Below are 11,027 nucleotides of genomic sequence, written 5' to 3'. Positions count from 1 at the left end.
CCAGACGTGCACCCGCCCCCTTGGACTCCGCTGATCTAGCCAACCTTATAGCCCAGCAGATCGCGGCTGTGTTACCAGGCATGGTAACAGCCATCAGCCAGGGGCTGAGGCAAGAAGGAACCTCTGGGGCCAACCAAATTCCAGCTCAGAACGCAAATGAACCAGCAAATAAGCCATACAAGGACTTCATGGCTACCAAACCCACCAGCTTCAGCGGTTCAGAAGGCGCCGTTGGTCTCCTCCAGTGGATCGAAAAGATGGAGGCTGCCTTTGTTATTAGCTCGTGCCCTGAGACACTGAAAGTCACGCACGCGGCAAGCATGTTGTCTAAACGCGCGCTGACCTGGTGGAACAACGAGATAAGAACCCGCGGGCGTGAGGCTGCCTTGGCCATGACCTGGTTGGAATTTGTAGCTTTGGTTACCCGCGAGTTCGTACCTCGCAGTGAGGTGCAGAAACTTGAAGCTGAGTTTTGGGTGCACAAAATGAAGGGCGCTGATCACCAAGGGTACACGGAGCGTTTTCACGAGCTCTCCCTTCTCGTACCACACTTGGTCACCCCTCCCTCCCGGGCTATTGAGCTTTACATCAATGGCCTACCTGACACTGTCCGTGGAATCGTTATCGGGGCTGACCCATCAACCCTACAAGCGGCCATTGAACTAGCTGCCCGACTGACCCAGGACCAGGTTAAGACTGGGGTCCTAGCCAAAGGTGCGGGCAAGGCCGCTGAGGGCTCATCCAAAAAGATCAACCGCATCAAAAAGCGTAAGGCTAGCAGTTACGCGATGGTTACTCCCGCAACCCCAATCAGCTCTGTCGCTCCTGCTCCCACCCCTTCTGGAAGGCCAAAGAGGGAGTACACTGGGGTTCACCCCAAGTGCGGCACTTGCCAATTTCATCACCCTGCCGGAACCCCGTGCTGGAAATGCACGAACTGTGGACGTTTGGGGCACCTAGCGGAACGCTGCAGATTTCAAGGTAATCAACTGGCAATACAGAGCAGCAGTTCCCAACCCAGCAACACTCGAAGCTGTTTCGAGTGTGGAGCCACGGACCATTTCAGGAGCAGGTGTCCTCGTCTTGCAAATCTTCCTCCGGCCCGAGGCCGAGCCTTTACTATTGGCGCTGCTGAAGCTCGCCAAAATCCTGACGTCATTACTGGTACGTTCATCCTTAACAATCTCTGGGTTTCTATTCTATTTGACTCGGGTGCAGATAGGAGTTTTATTTCTAGCGAGTTGGTCCCATTGCTTAATCTAGGAACCTCTGTCTTAGACCCCGCTTTCTCTGTCGAAATGGCAAACGGAGAGTCTACCCAAGTGAACAAAAGCGTTCGCAATTGCACGCTTACGTTTGATCAGACGTCTCTTAACATTGACCTCATCCCTATGCAATTAGGAAGTTTCGATGTAATTGTTGGGATGGATTGGTTGTCCATCAACCACGCGGAAGTGGTGTGTGCTGAGAAGCTCATTCGCGTTCCTTGTTCTTCTGGCGAGTCCATAATTATTCAAGGAGAAAGATCAGGCAGATGTCTGAAATTAATCTCCTGCTTTTAAGCTCGGCGATGCCTTCGAAAGAAGTGTCTCGCCTTCCTAGCTCATGTCTCCATCAAGAAATCTTTGGGGAAGAAGCTCTCTGATGTCCCCGTTGTGCGTGAATTTCCAGACGTTTTTCCTAAAGACTTACCCGGACTACCTCCTAGCCGACAAGTCGAATTCCACATCGAATTAGTTCCCGGTGCAACCCCCGTGGCAAAATCTCCGTATCGTTGGCTCCGTCAGAAATGCAGGAATTATCGAGCCAGCTACAGGAACTACTAGACAAGAGTTTTATTCGCCCTAGTTCATCTCCATGGGGAGCTCCAGTCCTCTTCGTCAAGAAGAAGGACGGATCTTTCCGGATGTGCATAGACTATCGTGAGCTTAACAAACTCACGGTCAAGAATCGGTATCCATTACCAAGGATTGACGATCTTTTCGACCAGCTGCAAGGAGCCACTTACTTTTCCAAGATCGACCTACGCTCAGGTTATCACCAAGTACGCGTCATGGAGGACGACATCGCGAAAACCGCTTTCAGAACTCGTTATTGACACTACGAGTTCCTAGTCATGCCTTTTGGTTTGACGAATGCCCCTGCGGTGTTCATGGATCTCATGAATCGCGTTTGTCGTCCATACCTGGACCAGTTTGTTATCGTCTTCATTGACGATATTCTCGTTTATTCCCGCTCTAAAGCCGACCATGAGCTTCATCTCAGGCTTACCTTGGATCTGCTGAGGAAAGAGCAACTCTACGCCAAATTCTCCAAATGCGAATTCTGGCTAAGGGAAGTTCAATTCTTAGGTCACATCATTAACAAGGAAGGCATTCATGTCGACCCTGCCAAGATTGAAGCCATCAAAATTGGGGAGCGCCTACAACGCCAACCGAAATTCGTTCATTTCTTGGTTTAGCTGGGTACTACCGTCGATTCATCTCGAACTTTTCAAAGATCGTATTGCCTCTCACAATGTTAACTCAAAAAGGGGAACCATTCATTTGGAACCAAGAGCAAGAAGAGGCTTTCCAAACATTGAAACATAAACTCTGTCATGCACCAATCCTGTCACTTCCTGAGGGTAACGATGATTTTGTTGTTTATTGCGACGCCTCGAGCCAAGGTCTAGGCTGCGTCTTAATGCAACGCGGTAAGGTCATCGCTTATGCCTCGCGCCAACTCAAGAGTCATGAGAGGATTTATGTCACCCACGACTTGGAATTGGGTGCTGTGGTCTTTGCCTTAAAAATATGGAGACACTACCTATACGGTACGAAATGTGTCATCTTCACCGACCACAAGAGCCTACAACACATCCTCAACCAAAGGGAGCTAAACATGCGACAACGTCGATGGGTTGAACTCCTAAGTGACTACGACTGCGAAATCCGCTACCACCCTGGAAAGGCTAACGTAGTGGCTGACGCGTTAAGTCGCAAGGAAAGGACCCAGTTGCATGCGATCCGTATTCAGTCCAATCTTCCCTCCTTGGTTCTTGAAGCTCAAAAGCAAGCGATTGCTGGTGGTGATCTCAAAAATATGCTATCTTGCGGTGCCGAACGGAAGTTTGAAACCAAGTATGATGGTATACTTTACTACTTAAATCGCATGTGGATTCCAAACTCTGAACCACTTCGAGAACTTATCCTGAACGAAGCGCACAAATCCAGATACTCTATTCACCCGGGCAGTGATAAAATGTATCAGAATCTCAAGTCTCACTTCTGGTGGCCGGGTATGAAGAAAGTCATAGCTTTGTACGTCGGTAGGTGCCTAACATGCTCGCGGATCAAGACTGAACATCAGAGACCATCTGGCCTGTTACAAAAACCGATCATACCGCAGTGGAAGTGGGACGAAGTCGCTATGGACTTCATTACCAAACTCCCGCGGACACCCAGCGGTTATGACACGATTTGGGTTATCGTGGATTACTTGACCAAGTCTGCCCACTTTCTCCCTGTCCGCGAGGACTACACTACGGAGAAGCTGGCGCGGATTTACATTCGTGAGATCGTAACCCGTCACGGTGTGCCTAAGGGCATCACGTCTGACCGTGACCCCTCTTTTGCGTCAAGGTTCTGGAAGTCATTTCAGAAAGCCTTTGGGACAAGTGTGAAACTTAGCTCTGCCTATCATCCTGAAACGGACGGACAGAGCGAAAGGACCATACAAACCCTGGAGGATATGCTCAGAGCCTGTATCCTTGAATTCGGTAGTAGCTGGGAGACTCACCTTCCTCTTGCAGAGTTCTCATACAATAACAGCTATCATGCTACCATCAAATGCGCACCATTCGAGGCACTCTATGGCAGGAAATGTCGTTCTCCACTGTGTTGGTCCGAGACCGGAGATTCTCGAATCCTCGGCCCGGAACTGATACAGGAAACCACTGACAGTATCGCCATCATCCAGCAAAGACTTAAGGACGCCCGCTGTCGACACAAGTATTACGCTGACAAACGCCGCAAACCTCTGGAGTTCCAAATAGGCGATCGCGTAATGCTCAAAGTTTCCCCCTGGAAGGGCATTGTTCGCTTCGGGAAAAAGGGAAAGTTTGCTCCAAGGTACGTAGGACCTTTCAAGATCATCGAAAAGGTCGGACCCGTAGCCTATCGCTTGGAATTGCCTCCAGAACTCAGCCGTGTTCACAACGTTTTTCATGTGTCGCAACTCAAAAAGTGCCTCGTTGACGAGACCGCTCAAATCCCGATCGTCACGGTTCGCATCGACGACAAACTACACTTTGTTGAGGAACCTGTCGAGATCCTAGATCGAGAAGTCAAAAGGACTAAGCGAAGCCGGATACCCATAGTCAAGGTACGTTGGAACAACCATCGTGGACCCGAGTTCACATGGGAGCGAGAGGATAAGATGAAGGAGGAATACCCTCATCTGTTCGCATAGTCATCATCTTTGTAATTCTAGAAATCTTGGAGTCTATGTAATCGTAATCATGTAATCAGGGACCAATATCAATCAATGAAGTATCATGTTGTTCCTATTTGCTTATAAATATTCTCTTATTTGCATAACACCAAGTTTGGCTACCCATGACTCGTGCTGGAAAACACAAGTTGTGCATACTTAATCATGTAAACATTGGGGTAAACTATGTATCATTGAGCCAAAATTTGTCATCATTCTAGCATTCATGAAGCATGGTTGTGTGTGTGTGTGTGGTGTCGTGTCGATTTTTCTAGCCGCACACAATGGAGTTTATACATTGATACAAGGTGAACTCGTAATTATAGTCCGGAATATAATTACATCAAGTTCACAGGTGTATACGTGTATAAACAATATGCTATTGTGTAACTATGAGTCGTGAACTCAAGCTTCGTGTAGGGAATTAATCAATGAATGTTGAAGGAGTGGTGGGTTAGCCGCTGGTACACCCTATACATAAACCCCTTCGGCACAAGTTGATTATGTCTGAAGCGAGACTTGGAATTAGGGACTCATAGTTAGCGTGGCAGCTGTGAGGCGTTAAATTCAAGAGTTATTGAGGGAATTATTCATTGGAGATTGAAGGAGTGGTGGGTTAGCCGCTGGTACACCCTATATATAAACCCCTTCAATCCGAAATGAATATGTCTGATGTAAAGCTTGAAGGTGATGCCTTGTAGTGGAAAATAGTGTGTCGTCCTATGTGTCATTGAACTAATAGGAGTCGAAAGAAACACCCAAGTGGAGTTGAGGGAGTGGTGGGTTAGCCGCTGGTACACCCTATATATAAACCCCTTCAACTTGATTTGGGTGGTATCCAAGACGAAAATTAGGGGTAGTGGCGCATAGTGGTCATCATGGGATCATTTGATCTAAAACATCATTGCATCAACTATACTAAGTTCTAAATTTCGGGACGAAATTCCTCTAAATTGGGGAGGATGTAACGCCCTGAAATTCGATTGGTAAACTAGGATCGTGAAATCATCGGAAACTATAGACTTTGGGATTCTGGACGATAAGTTCGGAACCCATATCATTGGAAAAATCTGCTTTTATCATTTAAAATGTTTATTTTATAAAACGACATTTACGCCTGAAAAATATTAATTTTTATGCTTTCGAAAAATTAAATGTTCTTATTTAAAAAGATTTCAAATAATTATTCGGAAAATGGTTTTATAAAAGTTTTGCTGAAAAAGTTTTAGTTTGTTTAAAAACTTATGAACTCGACTAGTCTTGACCCGTCGGTAGCCTAAACCCGAACCCGAGTCACCCGAGTATTTAAGCGGAAAATCAAGTATTCTTACACCATCTCTTTCATTTCCACCAACACTTCCCACCCAAACACTCTCATTCTAGAGAGAGAAACTAGAGAGAGAAAGTCTTCAAACTTCAAATCCGAGTCCACAAATCTGTTTGTTGTTATTCTTGGTAAGATCTTCTTGAAAATCATCCATTTTCATAACCATTTTCGGCCTCAAATCGAGCAAAAACACCCATTTTCGTTTCTAGAGTTTTCGGGTCAAAAACCGTCTTGTTTTGGTGTCAAAATGCAGGCTTTTGTGTTTAAAATCACTAGGAATCGATAGCCCTTTCAATCCCGAGCATTTCCATGTCAAAAACTTCGATTTTGGGTCAAAAATCTGGAAAATCTGAAAAACCCGTAGGTTTCTCCGTCGCCCAGCTTGAAGGAGTCGAATCAGACTCATTCGATCGAACCAGTCGATCGAATCAGTCCAGTCGATCGAATAGGAAAGCAACCGAATGGTCTCCAACTCATTCGACCGAATGAGTTTCGTATTCGATCGAACGAGTGTCTATTCGATCGAACAAGTTCCATGTTCGACCGAACGAGTTTTTCCAACTGGTTCGACCAAATGTGTTTCTAGTTCGATCGAGTGTGCCTCAGATTCGACCGAATGTGTGTCTATTCGATCGAACGTGTTCCTATTCGATCGAATCAAGCCAGAACCAAGCTGTTTTCGTCTTTAAAACCCAGTTTTTGCTCGAGGCCGCGTAAGCTCGTTTTCTTAGACTTATAGCACGTTGTTAACCTTATATATATGTTCAACTCTAGGCTAAGGAGATCTATTGTAGCACCATCCTAACCCGAGATCAAGGTGAGTTCATAGCCCCTATTTAAGCTTTTCAAAACTATGGGGTGGAAACATGGTAACTTTACACGTTTGGATAAAATCATTTATGCAAACACTCTTTAAACTATAAACTTTTGGATTTCTACACACGTGCGGAAATCCACAAGCTTTTTAAGAATCTATAAACTTTGGAAATCTATGAACATGGGGAAAACTCATCAACTTATGGAGATCTAAGAACATTGGAAATCAATGAGTATGGGAAATTCTATGAACATTGACATCATGGGAATGGGAATCATATTCATATCATCATAGTCATTGTGTCAGCATGGAAATCTAGAGATCAAAGCATCATGAGTTGAATTGGACGCGAGAGTCTATTCTACTCTCGGTAGAACTCGCGACCATGAGTGGCATTCTATTCTCGGTGGCACTCGTAACTCTTGGGATTTCATACTAGTCTCGGTGAAATCCATAACTCTTGAGGACCTATACTAGTCTCGGTAGGGACCAAGGGAACCCAGGATTCTTTGGGGAGTCTATCCTACTCTCGGTAGAACCTAGCTGAGTCCTGGATGACAAGAACGAGGTAGTCTTGGTTTAAGTCTTGCGTGGGATCAATCAAGTCTTGTGTGATCATTGAGTTTCATCATCATTCATCATCATCATCATTTATTCACCATCATCTTGGATACTAGTAAACAGTGGGATCTTGGTGTTGGTTTATCTAGTAAACTTAGCATGCTCAAATCTATATGTCCTTATTTATGCTTAACTGCTATGTGCTACATGTACCGTTGGGAGACCACAAATCTTTGAGTAATCTTATCACAAACGACTCTAATGGGAGAATAATAAGCCCGCTGAGAGTCCAGGAGAACATTTCATGTTTTACTTACTACAAAAACCTCTTTGGGAAAACCAAGAGACCTTTTCTTATAAACCATCTTAAAACCGGGTATTATATCCAAACATAGTAGTATAAGTTGTAGGAGTGGTGGGTTAGCCGCAGGTACACCCTATATATAAACCCCTACAACCTATACTAGTATGTTTGTGTATAAACTCTTTTTCTTTAAACCTATGAATTCACTCATCTACTTTATGTAGTTGACAGTTTGTTACATGTTTTCAGGAAATAATGCAGCAAGAAATCCCTAGCAAGTTTAGAGGCCTTAGAGAGATGAAGGCTAGTCTAGGAGTTGTTTGGAAACTTGATATTTTGTATTAAAACAATTTGTTTCATGTTACCTGGATGGTGTAATATTTGACATTTTGGTTATGTTTATGCATTTAGACTTTTATACTATTGTGCTCAACAATCACGACTTAGTCGCCGCGCCTCGATTATTCCGCCATCACGATCGGGGTGTGACATTCATCATCACATGCAATGCCATCAATCTGATAAATATATGGACACCCTTCAAGAGAATCATTGGGAAGTTTTACACATTTAATTTGTTGTAAACATCTTCTTCCCAAATCTCCATGAAGACAGATCTCGAAGCACCCACGCAAATCAAGTGATTCAAGCTGATGACAACCATCTAGAATCATCTCCAACCCTTCATTCGTCATCATGCTCCCGATCAGTTCAAGGTGCCTTAACTCATTTAAGTGGCGTCCAAAATATACATAGGTACCTCATTATCAACATAAGTTTTATCTTCCACCGAACACCCCCGATACCTACACCCCCTAGACCTACGTTCATACCATATTCTAAAATCATTTTGATTCACCTTAAGTGTTTTAAGCATGGGGCAATAACATCCAACAGTTTCAATACCTGCTTCCGACAAATCTGTTGCATAAACATTGAGTTCCTCCAATAATGGAAATTTCTCCAAAGATTCCCTCCATGCTTCATACATTTCATCACAACAGACGACTGTGAGACGTTTAAGCTTACAACATCTGTCAAAACAAATAAAAGCATTAAGAACAAAAGAAACCCAACTGACAGATATAATAACCTCTCATACCTGTTAGCAATGTATTCAAGAATCTCATCATTGCCAAAGTCCACGATGGTGATGTCAACCAGTTGACCTTGGCTCCTGTCAACAACATGCTTACACATCTGGATATTAGCCCTCGGGGGGTCCAAAGAAGGGTCCATATAAAGGACCCTCCACATAGCAGGGTCCTTGCATATTTCACGCCTACTTTCTGGGCAGTCTGGAAAATGCGAACAACACCGACTCGTTGGAGTATATTGGCCATTAACTCTGGTGGGAGATCCAACCAATTCCTTGCTGGTTGTGAAACAATAGTCTCCAATTTCATGGCTTTTTGTGGACTCATCATCACTTTATTATTATGCAGAGAGCAAACAACAAAATTAATCACCTACAAATTTACACATTGTGGTTTACATACATGTATTATTCCATCATCAAGTTTATAACTGTAATCTTTTTCACAATTAAATTAAGAAAATCACATCGTGTCACAAATATATCAAATTAACGATGGCACAGCAATTCAATTCGCAACATAAATTTCAATTGAATTGTTCGAAATGAGAAAAATTAAAAAACCAAGCAAACCCTAAAACTTAGTGACATTCGACAGCCTCTAATAACATTTAAACTAATTTCAAGAGACGATACTCACACTTAAAAGTACACCTGTTTTCCGATTACGGGCTGTGGCTTCTGGAGAGGTGTCGGAGACCGTACAAACCCAGGAGGAAAGAATGGAAAACTTAAGGGTAATTGGTTTTCAAATGTGACAATGGGTATGGATTGGGACCAGGTGTTATTCGGGTTTGTTTGTCGTGCTTTGAGTTTTTTGTTGGGTATTTTGGGTTTCAGAATGAGTTTTAAAACTTGACTCGATCCCAAACTCAAATCTCTTACATGTTTTTCGTGTTTGACCTTTTTAGGGTCAGATTAATTGGGTTTCGAGTATCACAGAAAACGAAAAAAAATTAAAAACTATAATGCTAAAAACATATTTTTTTTGCTCGTAACATAAATAACCAAATAAAATACCAACATAACTTGATAAAACAATTCCAAGATAAGAGTAAAACAAAATCCAATCATAATCGTCTTCAATCAGACGTGATTTGATTGTTCGATTACGGTTGCTATTAGTCATAAACTAGAAACATAAATTAACAATAAGTGGTCGATCCATAATAGGTGGAATGAGTGAATGACAACAGTCGATTAGAGCTAGATTCTGATAGCTTTAGTAGCTAAGGCTTAACCTATGACACCTAAAACATATTTGGTTTTAAAACTAAAAGTTTATTCGGGTTAACCCGAAACCCAGAAATCAGAACTAAGAACCAACTCAAATTACTTTGGTTCGGGTTCGGGTTCGGGTTCAGTTTAGGCTTTTTTCGGGTTCAGGTTTTTCAGGTCAGGTTATTTCAAGTTCGGGTACGTTTTTTCCCGGGTTGGGTTTCAGGTAAAAGTGACGACCCTGGTCGGGACGGGTTTAGGTGTTTTCGAACTCATGCCCGGTTATCGAAGTTCGTGTTTTAGAGTAGTCTTAGTCCATTTTCTTAAAAATGTGAGGGGGTTTTACAAATTATAGGATGATAACATAGGTTTGTAAATGGTTGACTTGTGAGTGAATGAAAAAGAAATTTTTGCTATTCAATTGTAATACCGAGTGTAGTGGGTGCGGTTCCCAAAGCACCTGTGTACACCTCCCCTCGACCCCTTTGGGCCTTTTTTGGGAGGGTGGCGCTTCCCACAAAATGCGGGGTGAAGGAGTGATTTGGTCAAACTAGCCGTTTGACAACGGCTAAACGTAAATTAAAAAAATCATATTATTTATTAAAATCTATACCCTGTATAAACCCAACTAATCAAAATTTTTTAAACACAACTACTCCTTCTCTCATTCTCTACCAAATATATTTAACAAAACATTCAACCCAATGTGACTCCATTCAACCATTCGGCGTTCGGTTTTAGGCAATTTGCATTCAATCAATGCATGAACACCACCCAGCAGACTCAATCGAACCCAACCAACTTAACCAACCCACAAAGCTCTCAATCCAATATCGAGTTTGCCGAGATATTGGAAGCAGGGGCGGATTTAGCCCATTGCGAGGGTGGGCCAAGACCCACCGTCCAGCCCATATATGTAGTGTATTTATTATACTATTTTCTTGTTAAAGCCCAAATGCCCACCCTCCTTTAAACTCAAGTGCCCACCATTCAAGCCCAAGAGCCAAGCCCAAACCTATTAAATATTTTTTTGATTTTAAACTTGGGCCTGAACATGAAACGTCGTAGACTCTATGCTGCAGCTCTCCTCCTCAGACCTCAAAGAACCCTACGGAATAACGAGTACGTCTGAATGTCTTATGCCTATCTTTTGTTGAGTATTGAAGCAATTGATTTTATTTTGTTAAGTAATTTAATGCCTAACTGATTTTACTCGGTAAGTCGATGACTC

The sequence above is a fragment of the Bidens hawaiensis genome, unplaced genomic scaffold (assembly GCF_021521415.1).
Source record: "Bidens hawaiensis isolate Kalapana, Puna unplaced genomic scaffold, B.hawaiensis_p1.1 tig00004931_1, whole genome shotgun sequence".
In the NCBI taxonomy this organism is placed as follows: Eukaryota; Viridiplantae; Streptophyta; class Magnoliopsida; order Asterales; family Asteraceae; genus Bidens; species Bidens hawaiensis.
Note: the sequence above shows the minus strand (reverse complement) of the source record.